The 17,324-nt window shown below is 52.9% G+C and overlaps 2 pseudogenes; one reads left to right on the plus strand and one right to left on the minus strand.

The window, feature by feature from the left end:
- Positions 1 to 17,324, plus strand: part of LOC131562636 (zinc finger protein 883-like) — a 146,593-nt pseudogene that overhangs the window by 12,696 nt on the left and 116,573 nt on the right.
- On the minus strand, positions 194 to 6,987 carry LOC131562620 (serine/threonine-protein kinase PAK 3-like; annotated as a pseudogene).

Genomic DNA, 17,324 nt, shown 5'->3' on the forward strand with positions numbered 1-17,324 from the left:
CCAGCTCCCTCAGTCGTTCTTCATACGGCTTGTGTTCCAAGCCCCTCACCAGCCTCGTTGCTCTCCTTTGGACACACTCAAGCATCTCAACGTCCCTCCTAAAATGAGGGGCCCAGAACTGGACACAATACTCCAGGTGAGGCCTCACCAGTGCTGAGTCCCTCCTCTTGGCTGGCGGGGCATAAGGGCCTCCTCAGGCGCAGGTGTCTCCTCTCCAGTCTTCCTGCACTTGCTTGGCTGAAATGATCAGAGCAGCCAGGCTGGAGGCAGGATTGCCTGAGGTCACAAAGGGATGTTGCCCAGAGGATAAAGAACAAAGAAAGGAACTCTTACTTTCCAGGATCCCACCCTCACGGGCTCATGCAGGATTCCCTGGCTACCAGGAAGACACACAAAGAGCACCGAGGGCAGCGTGTCTCCCTGCGCCTTCCTGTCCTGGGAGCTGTCTGTGCCACGTGGCCCACACTCCTCCTCATCCCTTCATGCAGGTGTCCTCAGCTGACAGGGCTTTTTGCCCCTTTGCTTTTTCTTACCTGCAGGAGTTCCTGGGCAGAGCAGCGCCTGTCCTTGTCTGCCTGCAGGCAGCAGCGGAGGAAGTCATGCAGGAGAGCTGAGTGGTGCCTGGGCTTCTGCAGTTTTGGGGGCCCGTTCCTTTCTATCAGTTCATAAACCTACAGCAAAAGGATGCAAGAGGACACTGCACCTGCTCCTTTGCTAGCCACATCAGCTCTCTCCACACAGAGCCCTCTTGCTAAGCTGCACCTTACCCTGAGACGGGCTTCCCCCTCGTAAGGAGCTTCCCCTTCCACCATTTCCAGCCCCATGATCCTCAGGGACCAGATGTCCACTTTGGGGCCATAGGCTTCTCCTCTCACCACCTCCGGTGCCATCCAGCTGGGAGTGCTGACGCTGGAGCTGCGCTTGTTGGGCTCAGGGCTGAGCTGAGCACAGAGGCCAAAGTCACCTGAGGACAAAAACAAAGTCTGTCAAAGCCAGCTACCACTGGCAAAGCGGCCAAAACCATTGCCCACTCCAAGCCTGACCAGGCCATGCTGAATCGAGCTGAAAAAGCAGCTCAGCTCTCCTTTCACGTGCCTGGAGCCAGGCAAACAGGGCATTGGCCACTTCCAAAACACCCTCACCATTCACGCACTGGCCAAGCGGCGCTTCTGCCCAAGCGGCACTCACCAAAATGCAAGCACATGGCATGTGCTGGAAATGCTGCAGCCCAGCAGGGATACCCATCCAACTTGACAGATCCATCCATGCCCACAAGGACGTTGTTGCTTTTGATGTGTCTGTGGATGACTTGGCGGGAATGAAGGAAATGCAGTCCTTGCAGGCACTGAGAGAGAAAAAGGAGGGAGGGAAAGTTAACGTGCACGATCTGATTTCATCCCACCAGAAAGGAAAGAGCTCGATGGGATTGACGGCTTTCTCAGGCAACTGTGAGTGAGGGCGCAGCATCATGGTGCTGTCACCAAGAAGAGCTTGCTGCTTCAACACTCTTGGAAGTTTTTTCTCGATTTCCAAGCAAAGGCATCTGGGCTTCCAAAAGTTCCACCGGCCTTCGGTAGGAAGCGCGTCACCTTTGGCTGGGAGGCAGCATGGCAAAAATTTTTGGGGAAGCCTAGTGGCAGCAGAGGAGGAAGCAGCACCTTAGAGCTGTTCCAGAATCCATCGCCATCGGGGCTGCAATGCTATCCTTTGAAGCTAACGCCAGCTCCTCTCCCTTAGCTTGAAATTCTGCCACCTGCATGCTGCCTTCCAGTGGCAAGGAATGTAGGACAGACAGACAGGCTCCAGGAAAACATTGCCAGGCAAAGCTGAGAAGAGGAAGCAAGTGAAACCAAGTGAGTGAGCGAGCACCAGTGCCACAGGACAGACAGGATGGAAGAGTGCAAGAACAGAGCCTGAGGAGTGCGGGGACAGTGGCAGGCAGTTCACTTCCCATGCTCTTTCTTCTCCTGTGTGTCGTGACATCAGCAGTAGCAGCAAAGGAAAGGTGAGAGCAAGAAATCTCGGCTCTCCTTAACCTCCAGCTGGCAAGCGGCATCCTGGGCAGGCTCGGGGAAGCACAAGTGGGATCCCTCACCTCCTGATAGACAGTGCCTATCTGTCCTTCCTCCAGGTACACTGCCCCGAGCACATCAAACAAGGTGCCACCATCCATGAACTCCATGGCCAGCCAAAGCTCTGCATCCATCAGGTAGCTGAAAGAAGAAAACCACAGCATGGAGAGACAGCAATGGGCACAGCCTCAGTCACCCCAGAGCCTGCTCTCCAAGCTACGTGTGCCACAAGAGGTTATTGAACACCAGCTCCACCTCCTCCCATGCTCTGGAGACCAGCAGAGAAATCATCACCAGCTCCCTTCTCTGCCGGTGACCAAAGGGCATAGTCTCTTGGGGCTTGCACTAGCTAAAGCTACGTTGACATGAGAATACGCCAATCTGTCTAAGTAGGCAACGATATTGGGACTCCTGTTGTCCCTCATGGCCAGGATTTCATTGGCAGCCAGCTCCTCGGACATCCCCTCCTCAAGTGACATGATCTTGATTGCCACCTGAAATGACCTTGGCCACCATTCCCTTGAGAAGACGCACCCTGCTCAAGATCACAAGGAGCACGGAGCGAGTGCTGGTGCAATGAGGCAGTGGGCAGGGCCAAAGTGCCTTGTCACTAGACAGCAGAGCTTAGCAGAAGCACCAAAGGCCATCCCAAATGCATTCTGCCCCCTGAGCCTAGACTGTACTTTAGAGGAACAGCCTCTGCTGCAGACATGGACCTGCCAGCCAAACCTCCAGGGAGAGCTCACAGCAGTGGGGAAAGTGCTCCAGAGCTGCAACATGGCATGGGGCTGTTGGCACTTTACCTGTTGTCCGCTGCTGGTGTCAAGGGCTCTATAAACAGCTCCAAATCCCCTGGAAAGACAAAAGCAGACGAAAGAGCCCTTTAGCCCTTGGCACTGGAATCAAGCCTAGGCAGCAGATCTCCCCAGGCTGCCTGCATGCCTTCCTTAGAAAATGCCTGGCTGCGGCGTCTCTTCGGCCAACAGCACGTCAGCCCGCGAGCCCTCTGCCTTGCGGGGCAGGCTGCCCAAGGGAACACTAAGATGCAGCATGAAGACCAGGGGCTGCTGGAAACCTCCAAGGCTCAGCCAGGTCATTTCCAAACCTAAGGGGAACTCTCCTCCTTGTGCGGGTGTGTATGCATGTGTGTGTCAAAAAAGTGAGAAAAATTAAAGTCAGAAGACTGTCCTTGAGAATCTGACATTTCTTGAATGGCAAGGTGCTCTTTCAGGCCAGAAAGCTGCAGGGGTAGGGGATTTCCCACGTCCTTCTCCTCATTGCTGAAAGCAAGACAATGCCAGCATCAACTTGTCTTTGATGAGGCCTTCGGATTGCTTGGACCGAGCAGTCCAGGCAGGCAACAGGAGGTCAAGCCAGAGCCTGACCATGATTGGAGCTTGCCTGACTTCACGCTTGATATTGCACCAGCCAAAGACCTGGCTCACACTTTTGTAAAAGGAGCCGACGCCACGCTTACCCTCATCCCAGTTCTTCAAGTGCCGTGTATTTGCTCGTTGCCTGGCCCACACTCACAATGCTCCCTGAAAGACAAAAGCAGTGCAGGGCGCTCACTCGCACACAGAGACGCCGCTGCCCAGAGCCTCCCAAAGGCAGCCCCGCTGCCGGCAGCTCTGGACCCTTTGCGGTCTCTTGGCTTCCAGCTGCTGAGACCAGCAAGTGGGAGGGCCATCTTCTCCACCTTGCATCAGGTGGCCTTTCCAAGAAGGCCTTGATTTCCTTCAAGCACTGCATCCCATGCCATAAGCCCAAATGAGGAGCTCTTAAGAAGGGGGCCCTAAGAGGTCACCAAGGGCCTTTGCAGCCTCTGCAGGTACACCCACCATCACTGGCAGGTCCACTGCCAGGGGCACAAAGTGTCTGAGCCGGAGAAGGAGTAAGAACAGGAGCCCGAAAACAGCTGGGGCCAGAGAGCTCCCTGGAGCCTAGTCACTTGCTAGGTGCCAGCCTTCTGCTCAAGCAGAAACAATCTCTGCTTTTGTCTTTGGCACAGAAGGCAGCCCAGGCAGAGCCAAGCCAGGTCCAGCCACCCTCACAGGCAGCAGGAACTCCCTGAGCGCTGCCGCACTGCCTCAAAGCACAACAGGTTCTGCAGAGAGGCCTAAATTCCTCTGAGACCGAGGGGCAGCTTCTGGCACAGCCTACACCCAGACACGCACACAACACACTGCTCTGGCTGACAAGAAATGCACCCGCTCCTCCCTGTTCAGGCTCTGCTCCTGCCTCATCTCGGGCTGCTGGGCTGCGCTGCTGCTGTCAGTGCCAGCAGCGGGGGCGAGCTGGCTGCTGCAGGCCACGCTGCTCCAGCGGCACCAGGTTGAATTGCAGAGCCTGTGCTGAGCTGGGACAAGGAAGGATTGCCCGTCAGAAGGGCGGCTGACACACATGCCCCGTGGAGCGCACAGCCAAAACAAGGCCTTGGCAATGTACTGTTAGCCACCGCCAGGCCTCTCCAGCTGGGGCGTTTCCCATGTCCCCTTCTCAAAGGCAACTCTGGGAAAAGCCCAAAGGCTGCTTGGATCCAGCCTCTCACGGCCACCTGCATGCTCCATGTTTGCAGCTTTTCTGCAAGACACTGGCAACAAGGTAGCGATGGGGCTGCCAAGATCCAGAAAGAGATCAGAGCAGGGCCCTAGAGCCTCATTGCTTTCCTCCCCCTGTCTTTCCCTGGCCAATGAAATCAGCCCGGAACTGGCATGCAATGGTCTGCTCAGAAGCCCACAGCATTTCCCTTCTCTGATGTGTTTCACGGATTTCCCCTCTCCGTGGCAGCCTTTGGGGAGCGGCCCTTCGGAGACGCCTTCCAGCCCTGCCCAGACCCACCTGCCCTTTACAATGTAGGGCTGCCAAGGATTCTCCTCTTCAAACTCTGCTCTGAGCGGCTGGAAGTGAAGCACAGCCTGAAGCTAATTAGTCCATGGACACAGAAGGTCCCTTCCAGGGGCCAGTGTCTCCCAGGTCCCCTGCAAGGCTGTCAACTGCGTCTTTGGGCCGCTCCGTCTGCTGACCACAGGCAGCCTGCACTGACAATGGACACAAGGGGCTGACTCCTACACTGAGAATCATTGAATGCTGCCTCCTGTCTGATGCCAAGAGACATTCTCGGGCCCTCTCAGCATGCCAGCTTAAATGTCCAACTTCAGAACCCATTGGCCAGGGCTGCCTGGCTTGCCTGAAGCAGCACTACGTCACAGTAGGCACACAGCCGCCAGCATATTCAGCCACCAGCAACAAGGGCTGCTCCAAAACTGGAAGCCTGGCCCTGCACCAAAGGCAGTGGCAAGTTCAGCTGCCACTTACTGGCTCTGCACGTTCAGGCTGTGGAGGGACAGCAGCTGGAGGCTTGATGTTCCTTTGCTCCTCTTCAGCCTCTTCCTCAATGACAGAGGCAGCCAGAGGAGCTTCTGACCCTGCTGTTGAGCCCTGCAGACAGACAGAAGTGAGAGAGATGGGCAAAAGCCAATCCCTTAGGAGCTGCTTTCTATTGAGCTGGGAAAGGACCCAGAAGAAGGGGAAATCATAGACTTTGATCCAAGTGGGAGTCTGAGGCATGAAAACCCGAGGAAGTTGGCTGAATGAGGTGCTACTCCATCTTGCTGTGCATTTGAGCTTCCCTGCTGCCTAGAAGCAGCAAGATGCCTTGGAGATGTCCCATTTGCCTTTCATCTCTTGAAAGGCTCTTCACTGGAAAATCAGCAAACAGCCAGTGCTCCCTTTGCTGCTGCTGATGCCACCGGGCAGTTGGCCTTTCTTTCAGCCTCCCACACTGGCACTCCACACTCAACTGCCGCACAATTCTCACACGCCAGCAACGTCACAGCTTCCTTTGCCACTCACCAAAGGACAGGCTTGCCTCCATCCGCGTGTCAGGTGACCTGCAGCAAGCAAGGGAAAAGGAACCAGAGGCCCTTAGAAAAGTGCCTGTGCTGGCCACTCGCACAGCACAAGGCAGTCCCAACACAGAGCATTTCCCTTTCCCAACATGCCTGCAGGAGCAACAGCTCTTTCCCACAGCAAGCAAGAGAACAACAAGGGCGCTATAGTAGGCTCTGTCTACATTTGGGCCTCTTTTGCCAAGAGAGAAATAGAAACACGGTGGTGGAAATGCCCCTTGCTCTTCAACACTCTGAGGTTCTGTTGTGCCCACCAGCTCAAGCAACATTTTCCTCTTCTCTTTCCTGCATTTTAGATAGATATTCTTTTAAATGGCATGCCCTAATTGCCATCCCTTGGCTGAAGATGATAGCCCAGCAAAGCTTCCACAAAGGGCCCCTTCCCTGTGGCAGCTCCCTGCTGAAGCAGCCCAGGAACAGCTGCTGGACTCAGCAGCAAACCCTCCCTGCATTGGACTTTGTGCTGCATGGCCAAGGGAATCACAGTCTTGGCACAGCATCAAAGGGTCAAGTTACGCAGCCAAGGCCTCTAAGGGGCAGAATTTGGAGTGAAAGGTGCTTTTCTTTGCTCCTGGAGAGAACCACAGAGTTGCTAGAAGTACTTCTGAGGATCTCCCCGCAGAGTCTGCAATTTGCAGCTTCCCTTGCTTGAGGCAGCAAGCGGAGGAAATGACAGACTCCGCTGCCGCGAACTCTCTTGGGGAGGGAAGGCAGGCGCTGCAGGTGGCACGGCAAATACTCTGCACCTGCCACCCAGTATACAGATGCCGCCTTTTTAGCTGATGCTGCTGGCAGGACATTGACCAAAGTGGCGGCATCTTCATGGCCATTTTGTTCCCAAATAAACTGGGTCACTGGTGCGGCATCAAGAGCAGAGTGAAGCAAAAGGCGGGTGATGCCAGCCCCAGGAGAAACCTTTACTTATGAGTCAGCTGGGTCAGGTAGTAGCCAGAATAGACAAGAAAAAAGACCATGCAAACCACAGCACAGACCTGCCTGATCATTTTGGCAGCGCTGTGCGAGTTTGCACACTGAATGCCACCCAAGGGAAAGCCCAGACTCCTCTCGGGGTGCAGGCCATCTGCTGAGAACTCCTTGAGCACAAGGATCCTCCTGCAGGGAGCGAGCGGAAGAGCTGCTCTGGACAAGCAGGCCTTGCACGCACCAGAACAACGCTGTGCTGCCAGCACTGTGATGTGGCACCGCTGCCTTGACCTCACAATAGCAGCTGCTCTGTGGCTTTCTTGTGCCCAGCAAGCCAACCTTCTGTACAGCTGATGCCACAGAAAAGCCTGGCAAGTTCTCCTCACTCATAAAGCAGCAGAAAATGTCCTCCCAGTCCATAAGGCAGTGCTCAAGGCATCCCAGGGGAACTCAGAAAATGCGCCAAGCCAAGCGACATCCAAGGAATCCAAGCAAACATGCCCTTTGGTCCCAAAAGCTTTGCCTGAAAGCAAGGCTGCTTCTTCTAGGTGGCATCGAAGCTGGTTCTGAAAAGTCTCACTTCTTCAATGTCATTTAGGGGGAAAAAGAAGCAAAGATAATAAATTTCCAGGAGTATTTTAGGCTGTAGTCTCTTCTTGAGCACGTGGGTGCATGCTGTCCTTTGTTCTGACTTGCTTTGGAGGCTGCCCTCCCTTTGCATCAGGGACAGGCTGGCTTAGGTCTTGACGCAGAGCTCCTGTGGTCCTGCTTGCTATTTCTCTGGCTACTGAAAGTCTCAGAACATCCCAAAGAGACGTGCGCTGATTCTTGGACTGCCACACTTTCGTTGTGTCAGAGCTCTGGCAGCAGCCTGCAGCTCGCTGCTCTGCAATGGCCTGCAGGTGTCGATCCCAAAGGAGGCCCCTTTGCAACAGTCCAAAGCTGCAGTGGGACAGATGTTTGCCCAAGCTCCATGCTCCCTGTAAGATTCCCTCCAGAAATCTGGATAGCTGCATCCCAGTACAAATGAGATGCCGTCACTCCCTTCTCTGTCAAAATCTTGAGGCAGACCCAGGAGGCCTCTTGAAAGTAGAACAAAATCCTGGGTGGGAGGGGGAATGAAGTGCATGCAACTCCTCTGCAAATCAGCTCTGTTCACCCGTGGAATCATGAGCCTTGGCTTAGCTTTCTTTTGTGGTGACTGAGCACAGACATGTCATCTGATATTCCACAGGACCGTGTCTTTGAGGAGCTTTAGAATGGGCCCATCAGACTTTGGATTTATAGGATTGGATTGCATTTCCGCCATGCGGAAGATCTGAAGAGCACATGTGAGTAGGAAGAAGGTTTGCCTTACCATCCCAGGACATGTCAGCTACTTTTTATTTTAAGGAGATTTTTCACAAGTAGTGGTGACTTGAAGACATCCCTGGATTTGATTGCCCATTCTGAGTCACAGTATTGCAGGTTGACTTTTTAACCCAACACTTTCAAAACCAGGGATTACCCAAATGGTTTTTCTCAAACTTCTACAAATTTACCTCTGCTTTGTGAGCAAAGTTTCCTTATGGCTTTTTAATCAACTCACAGATCTTCTAATTTCCCCTACTTTGGCTTAAAGTACTAAAGCACCTCTTTTTGAAATGCAGCTAAAATGCAACTGTTTCTGCTACTTTGTGTATCTTTTCTTCCATGAGATGGAAATAGTCAGTTGTGCTCTGCTTTATAGCATATTTCATAATTGTAGGACTGAAAACAGACCACAGGAACTTCTCCCAGCATTAGAAAGTATGTAGAATAGCATTATAAAGATGCTCTGGCAATATTCATTTTATGCTTTATATGTAACTTTATTGAATTTATACTTCAGAGTAAATGTTACCTTGCAGGATTTCAGCTCAATTGTAGGAATTGATTTCCAGCAGTCTAATTTTCCTGTAAGACTGGACAGGGAAACTAATAATTTAGGAAAATGAATTTTCCACATACATGTGCAGTACTGTCATGTCCGCCTTATTCTTGAAATGGCTCCATCTCGTTGACTGAGCCCACAAGAAACTTAGTTTTTCTTGAAAAGAAAGTAATCTGGTCCGTTAAATTACAAAATGGCATCTGAAACACCTCTCCAAAGTACTATGTGCTTCTAGGACCAACAACTCCACGGTAGATCCCTGCTGTGGATGCATCCCTCAGAATTAAAATCAAGCATCCTTGGGAATCTCGAGTTTGATTCAGAGATATCATGGTCAAAAGTCACACCTTAAAACACAGCTCCCATCAGTTTTAAAATAAAATAAAATTCTTCCATATATGTGCAATTCAGAGATGAGGAGGAAGGGAGGGAATGTACTGGAGGTTTCTGAGAGGAGGAAAAAAATATTATAAAACTACTCATCCTTGTTCATTATTGCACCTGAGTGAACTCCTTGCTGGTCAATTATTAGAGTTAAATTACAAAATGATCAGCAACTCTATTAAAGTTTAAAGGTTTAACTTAAGAGTTATGTTCCCTCCTTCCCATACTACTGCTCTGGGGATGGGGCACATTGTCACTCATTTCTAATGGAGTAGAGGAATATATTACTTCAAGTGGATTCTGTCCAAGAACACAATGTGAGCTATTCTAAGTAGTAAGTAAAGTTGCAAGAACTGAGAAATTTGTCAGAACCCTATTTTTCCATTGCTTTTTCATTCTTGGTCCATAAATTCCTTTGACAAGCCAGATTGTACCTGGGACTAAATTTTCAAGTACACTCAGGTTTCAGTATGTCCAGCTCTCTCAGTTGCTAAGGGTTGGACATTTATACATTTACTGAGACCCCTGGTGCTGAAACCAGCCTCATTTCATCTCCTCCTGTCCTGGCTGATCTCCCCTCTTTCCTCTTCCACCCACTGGCTTTTCTCTCCTCCCAGCCCCCTGTGAATAGCCTGGCTCTGTTCTCCATCCCCTCCTCGCTGGCACTGCCAGGCTGGGGTGAGGAGCCCCTCAGCCTTCCCTGCTCCAGGCTGGACCAGCCCAGCTCCCTCAGCCTCTGCTCACAGCCCAAGGGCTCCAGTCCCACCTTGGAGGCCCTTCCCAGACCCTGCCCCAGCTGCCAGACATCTTTCCTGCCCTGGGCAACCCAAACCCGGCCACAGTGACCTGGATAATCCCCGTCCTTGATGTCCTGGTCACACAGCCCTGGCCCCTTGTCCCCTGTCAGGCTCTGGGGTGGATCCTGTGGAACATCCTTTGGTGGAGGCTGTGGCTCCAGGTGGGCTGGGGGGATCCTGGGGGACAGGGACCCTGCTGGGCATGAACAGCATTGGACTTATTGGGAGAAACTGTGAGGGGGAGCTGGGGCAGAATGACCAACCCAGTGACCTGACACAGCCCTGCTGGGATGCCACACAGCCCCTCTGTGATGTCACAGCCCATTCTCTAATGTCACACAGCTGGTCTCTGATGTCACAGCCAACTCTGTGATGTCATAGTCTGCCCTGTGATGTCACAGCTGGATCTCTGATGTCACAGATATGGCCTATGATGTCATAGCTGCTCAATGACTTCAGATACCCCACTCTGTGATGTCACAATCCACTCTGTGACGTCATGTTACCAGATAAATTGTCTCAACCAGCTGAGCTCACACCTGGTTCTCCACAACCCCAGGCCTGTGGAAACCACACAATGCCCATTGTGTGAGAAGGGGAACTGGAAGTTCACCAGCCTCAGTGTCCTGCCAGCTCAGCCAGGCCCACAGGAACATTGGGATCCACAACCACCAGGGACCAGCAGAGAGACCCCCAGGACAGAAGAACACATGGGTAAAGGGGAGGGGAAATATGTAAATGATTTTGGGGAAATGATTATCACATGTGTGAAAAAGAATAGAAAATCACCAAATTTGCAGATGACACCAAGCTGGGTGTGAGTGTGGATCTGCTGCAGGAGGGCTCTGCACAGGGCCCTGGACAGACTGGATCCAGGGCCCAAATCCAACAAGGTGAGGTTTAACAAGTCCAAGTGCCGGGTCCTGCACTTTGTTCACAACAACCCCTGCAGCACTACAGGCTGGGGACAGAGTGGCTGGAGAGCAGCCAGGCAGAAAGGGACCTGCAGGGACTGATGGACAGCAGGCTGGGCATAAGCCTGCAGTGTGCCCAGGTAGGCAAGAAGGCCAATGGCTCCTGGCCTGGATCAGGAATGGTGTGGCCTGCAGGAGCAGGGCAGGGATTCTTCCCCTGTGCTCAGCACTGCTTGGGCAGCACCCTGAATGCTGTTTGCAGTTCTGGGGCCCCAATTTAGGAAGGACATGGAGGGGCTGGAGCGTGTCCAGAGAAGGGCAACAAGGCTGGGGAGGGAGCACAAGAGTTTTGAGGAGCAGCTGAGGGAGCTGGGGTTGCTTATCCTGGAGGAGGCTGAGGAGACAAGGCAGTGTCAGGGCACAGGTTGGACTTGATGATCTCCAAGGCCTTTTCCAACATTGCTGATTCTGTGATTCTCTGGAACACCCTTGGAGCAGTTGCAGGAGGAGCCCTGGGCCTCCTCTTCAGGAGCTCCAGCAGCCCAGGTCCCTCAGCTTCTCCTGCCAGCCCCAAAGCCCATCCTGTCAGTCCTGCAGAGCCTCTGCAGCTCCTCCTCACTGCCCAGAACAGGGAGCCCCAGAGCCAGACACAGCAGCCCAGATGTGCCCCCCTCGCCTGGGGTGCCTCTGGCAAGGGAGCAGCACCAGGCACTGCAGGAGCCTGCAGACAATTCCTGCAGCACTTGTAGGATGATCCTGCTGCCCAAGGGACGTTCCCATGGTGCCAAGGCAGGAACTGCAATGGGGAGTGGGGCCAGAGAGGGAAGGGAAAACAGGGATGGGCTGTGTGCAGAGGAGGGAACAGGGGTGGGCAATGGGAAGACATTTGTATCAGGAAGAGGAAAGAAAGCAAAGGTGAAGCCAAGGAAATGCTCTGGGCAGTCTGGGGGTGGCTGCCAGGCAGCCCTGGCTCTGAGCAACAGCATCTGCAGTGGGGCAGGAAACTCCCAGCTGATGGGAACAAACTTTCTGGCTGACTGCAGAGGCCAGGACAAAGCTGAGTGGTTTCCCTGGTGTCCCCCAGCCCTTGCTGGCCCCAGGGGCTGATGGCATTTGTGCTCCCTCAGGTTCATGTCCCCACACCAACAGCATGGGGGTGCTCCAGCCTGCAGTGTGCAATGCAAACAGGGGCTGCTGAGCCAGTGCTGCCGTGTCTGTGCCTGCAAGGATGGGGCACCTGTGTGAGCTGGGGCAGAGGCCAGGGCTGCAGAGGGGGGATGTTGTTGGCAGCTCCATCAGGACGCTCTGGGACGCTGCCCTGGGCTGTGCAGCGCACTGGGGATGGATCAGCCCCTGCTCTGCTGCTCCTTCCCGTCTGCCCCAGGGCCCTTGCAGAGCACCAGCTGTTGCTGCCCTCAGCTGCCACGGCATCCCTCAGGACAATGTGGTGCCAGGACTGCTCCAGGTACAATTACAGTGACACTCCTTGGTGCCACCAGGTGCCATGGCAACGGCCATGGGGGACCATTCCTTGGTTAGGTGCCATGGCAACCAATGCCCGGAGCTGTTGTGATGGTTGGTGGCCATGGAAAGCTGATGTGGCCCCTTGCTCAGGGCTGGTGTCAGTGCCCAGAGCCAGAGGGGATCCCTTGCTGGGGGCTGTGCCATGGCCACCTGCCCTGTGCCGCGCTGGCCGCTCAGGCACCAGGAACCAGCAGCCACCGGCACTGCCAGGGCCAAAGGCCAGGTCAGCCAGACAGAAAGGGGCGGGGCTGGGCACTGTTTCCATGGCAACCGGCACTGGGGGGACACCTGGGTCACCTGGCCTGGCAGTTGCCATGGAAACCCCCGGCAGGGACTGAGGGCACAGCCCCTGGCACTGAGACACTGCTGGGCCGGGTGCTGAGCACAGGGCTGAGCACGCAGAGATGGTTTTGTTCTTGCTGAGCTGCAGCACAGCCAAGGCCTGTCCTGCCCCTCGTCAGCCACGCTGGGGAGGGGCTGGGGCTGCGGGGGAGCTGGGCAGGGGACACAGCCAGGACAGGGGACCCCAACTGAGCCCGGGCATAGCCCAGACCAGAGCACATCATGCTCAGGGTATGAAGGGGGGAACAAGGAGGAAGGGGGGAATTTTGGAGGGAGGACTTTTGCCTTCCCAGGGAACACTTAGGCAAGAGGGGGCCCTGTTTCTCCAGTGGGCAGGGTCACTACCAAAGACACAGACACCAACTTAAGGAATTCTGTCATTTATATCATGCACAGCTGCCAAGAATTACAAAAGGATAAGCTCAGCAAAGCACATCATCATTAGCAAAGAATTACAAAAGAAGCTCAGCAATCCATCATAACCCATCATTACATTTTGATGACCAATCCCTTTGTGAAACACTAGAGGTGTTTGTGGCAGATAAAGATTCTGGCTGACTATCAAGGTACACCTTACAGACATCAGTAGTACTTTAGTGACACTGTTCTTCATTCTTTTTTCTCAATCTCATTCAAATTAGGAACAAGAACTCTGTTGTCCATGGAGCTGGCACCTTTTTAATTCCAGAATAATGCCCCCAGGCCCTTTGCTGTTCAGCTTTCCCATGCTGTCTGTGGCTAACAAGGCTTGGGGGGGCCCTTTCCCCTCTGGCTGGAAGGGGCCAGGTCCCAGTCCCTGAGGGGCACCCAGGCTCCTGGATGGAATTTCTGTGCAAGTCCCTCAGTGTCACAGCAGCCTTCACATGGAGCCCCGTGGATCAGAGCATGTTCCAAAGGGGCCCTTGGGGCAAACAGGGAGATCTGGTCTGGCAGGATGTGTAAAACAATATCCTGGCAGATCTACTTGTTCTCACACAGAATCCTTGGCTGCAGGGACACATTCCCATTGTTCCTGTCCAGGTTCCAGGACTCAGAGTTATCTTTCCTAGGAGCTGCTCCTTCAGCTGCCTCGGGAGGGCCTTTTGGCCTCGGGACCCACATTCTCCACAAACAGTGGTGGCTGGAGGTGGATCTCCTGTTTTCACAATTGTTCTTAAAATTGCAAGATCAATAATTGTGCTACCTGTCATGGGGTTGAATAATCCAATCTTGTTCACTATTATTTAACAGAATTACTGTAATTTCTCCTGGATATTCTGCATCAGTTCCTCTTGCCATGACAGGAACACTTTGCAAGGCCAAGCTCCAAGGGAGCAGTTACCAAAGCAAAGTGTCCTGGAGGAATCTGAATTCCTATTTCAGAACTGATAGCTCTCATTGGCTTTGCATTTATCCTAATGAATTCCAATGCATGAAGGCCCAGCCCTGCAGCCTCTGGGCTGGCCCTGCCAGGGGCCATCACAGCCAGAACAATTTCCCAGGCAGCCCAAGTCTCACTGCCCATGGCTGGATTTGCAAATTGGGGGCAGCCGTGCACAGCCAGGGGGTTTCCATTTCCCCCATGGGCCATTGTGAAGGGCATGGAGCACATCTGGGAGATGGGTTCTCCATGGGCAAAGGTTCCCATCTCCTCATCTTTCCAAATGCTCTTTTTTAAGAACCCCTTCACCCTTTTAACCAATCCTGCAGCTTGTGCATAGTCTGGTACATGAAAAACCCTGCAGGCAAAATCACTGTATTTTTCACAGGAACAGACAAAGGACTCTGCATCACAGTATCAGCAAATCCTGTAAAAATAGCCAATTTCCTCCCTTTCTTCCTTTTTCATTGTATACAATCTCACAAAGTTGACCACTGACACTAGGGTCCTGGCCAATCCTGTTCTGTAGGGTATTTAGTGTTACATCCCTGAGCAGCAAAAGATACCAAATTAGTATTTTCAGCAATATTTCACATTATTATTATTATTTTGTATGTACATATTGATATAGAAATATATATAGACATATATATAAATCTAGAAACATAAGTATGAAGGTCTTATTATACTTTAAACATGTATATAGTTATTTATTGTATTGAAATTTCACTTGCACAAGTGCATCTGAGCTCAACATTAAAACCTTCTTCTGTTGCTCCATAAGCAACAGAAAATTTGTTCCTTCTGAAGGTGCTGTTCCCAATGTACTCTTAACAAATTCATCTTTGTCTGCCCAAACCCACAAGGTCTTTTCCTTTTCCATTTGCAATTTTTGGATGCATTTGAAGCCATCCAGGGGTGCAGCTTCTTTTACCCGTCTGCCCCACTGCTCACATGGGGCTCTGACCTCAGCCCACTCCAGAGCCAGGGAACTCCAGGGAAGGGCTTCTCAGCTGGCAATTTCTGATGGCACTGATTCCTCACATTTACACTGAACAAGTGACATTTTGTTGGCATCTGGCCAGACTGTGCCAGTTTTGTTTTGCCAGTGGGCAGGGTCAGCACCAAAGACACAGACACCAACTGAAGGAAAGTCATTTCCTGCAGCTCAGAGCAGCAAAGAATCACAAAAGGAGCAGCTCAGCAATGCACCCAACCATCCCCACCAAAGAGTGCCTGCAGTGATTAACAAAGATCCAGCAGCATTTACCCTCAGCCTTTACCATCCCCCAGACCCACACAGCAGCTGGGGAAGCTGTCACAGCCAAGGGCTGCAGAGCCACTCCTGGGCACTGGGAATTCCTGCAGGTGCCTCCAGCCCCAGGTGAGGCTCCAACCCCGCTGGGAGAGGGCCCAGCTCTGACAGTGCTGAATGAACAAACTGACAGCACTGCTAGTGTGGCAACATCTGCTTTCATCCTCCTCTTGGGTGCCTCCCAAAGCCTGGCCAGGGCTCAAGGAGGAACCAAGGGAGCTGACTTTGACCATACAGCCTCAAATAAGGCCAGATGTCAGATTTCATGGCCTTGTCTGGCTTCTAAATACACAAAGGTCAATACATGTTTCACTAATGAGTGGCTACATCTATCACAGGGCTGATGACCATGCATACTTCATTAGGGAGCAGATACAAAGACAACCTTTGCTTGGAAGGTTCATCCAGAGGCCACCTTTGGCTCAGGGCCTGCTGTCCAGGCCTCACTCAGGGCTGGTGTCCAGGCCTTGGCACTCCAGGGACGTGGTTTACTGCTGGGCTTGGCACTGCTGGGTGAGCGGCTGCACTGGGTGAGCTCAGAGGGCTTTTCCAACAGAAAGGATTCTGTGATTCCATGATTATATCCACTGCATTCAGCTGGGGCTATTTTAGCAGCATTACTTTGCTCCAAAAGTTCCCTCTTGCCCAGCTCCTGTGGCCTGAGGCTTCAGCTCCTTCAGCTCCTGGTGCTGAGCTGCTCATGCTGAACAAGACGGCTCGGAGAGAAGAACACAGTCCATGCAATTCCTTCTGGGACACGGAGAGGGGAGGCTGTGCAAACAGGAGCATTGTTTGCTGTGGCCTCCTCTCTGCCCTTCACGCCTTTCACTGCTTTGAACCAGCCAAGAGCTTTCTCCAAGAGTGCAATGGAGCAGCTGTTCCTACTCCCAGGCCTGGCTCTCTCCAGTCTCTGCCCTTGCCTGGTTCTGTCCCTCTTGCTGTGCCCTCTGTTCCCCCAGGGCTCGCTGGCTGCTGCCCAGGACTGTGGCACTGGCACAGATCCAGTGCTCCAGAGCCTCCATTCTGTGCCCTTGCAGCTGCCTGGGCACAGCAGCCTTTTCCATCTGGAAGCTCCCCATGGACAGGGAGTGCCCAGCTCCGTTCCTTGCACAGCCTCCAGGAGCCCAGGGCTGCCATCTCCAGTCCCTGCTGCCACTGGGGGCTCCCAGGTGCCTCAGGCTGCTGTGACACCGCTGCACATGGGAGGGAAGAGGGGCAGGGGCTGTGCTCAAAGTCAGCTCCATCTGCTGCTGCTGCTGCTGCTGCTGTGGGGTCATTTGTGCAGCCCTGGCCCAGAGTCAGGGATCAGATCCTGCCAGTCTCTTCCAGCCCTGGCTGCTCAGAGTTTGGGCCTTAGAGCCTCAGGTGGCCAAAGGCAGCTGCTGCTGCTCCCTCTGTGTGCCCGTGTTCAGCAGTGCTGCTCCATCAGTCTGTGCCCAGCAACGGGGAAAAGCCTCAGCCCTGCAGGGCCAGGAGCTGCCGGGCTCTGCCTGAGCAGCTCAGCCAGCAGGAAGGGAGCTGCTCCACACGGGAACCAGGAGCAAAGGACATTCCTTTTGTAGGACATGTTTTCTATTAAAAGGAAAAAAGGGGGAAAAGGAAAAAAAAATTGATAAATTGTAAAAGATAAGCATAAAATCCAAGTGTTAGTGAAAAAACATAACATACAGTTAATGAAAAAAAAAAACCATAAATGCCAAGTTACATTCTTTGCATTAACAGGTAAATGATCTTTTTAAAAAGAGAACTCAGTTATTTACATTGTAAATGTGCTGATAGCATGGATCCATCTTTGTGACCTCAAAAGCCTCTTAAAAGATTTTGGGCTTTGTGTCCAACACTGGTATTTGAAATTGTGGTCGAAGCAAG

The sequence above is a fragment of the Ammospiza caudacuta genome, chromosome 11 (assembly GCF_027887145.1).
Source record: "Ammospiza caudacuta isolate bAmmCau1 chromosome 11, bAmmCau1.pri, whole genome shotgun sequence".
Classification (NCBI taxonomy): Eukaryota; Metazoa; Chordata; class Aves; order Passeriformes; family Passerellidae; genus Ammospiza; species Ammospiza caudacuta.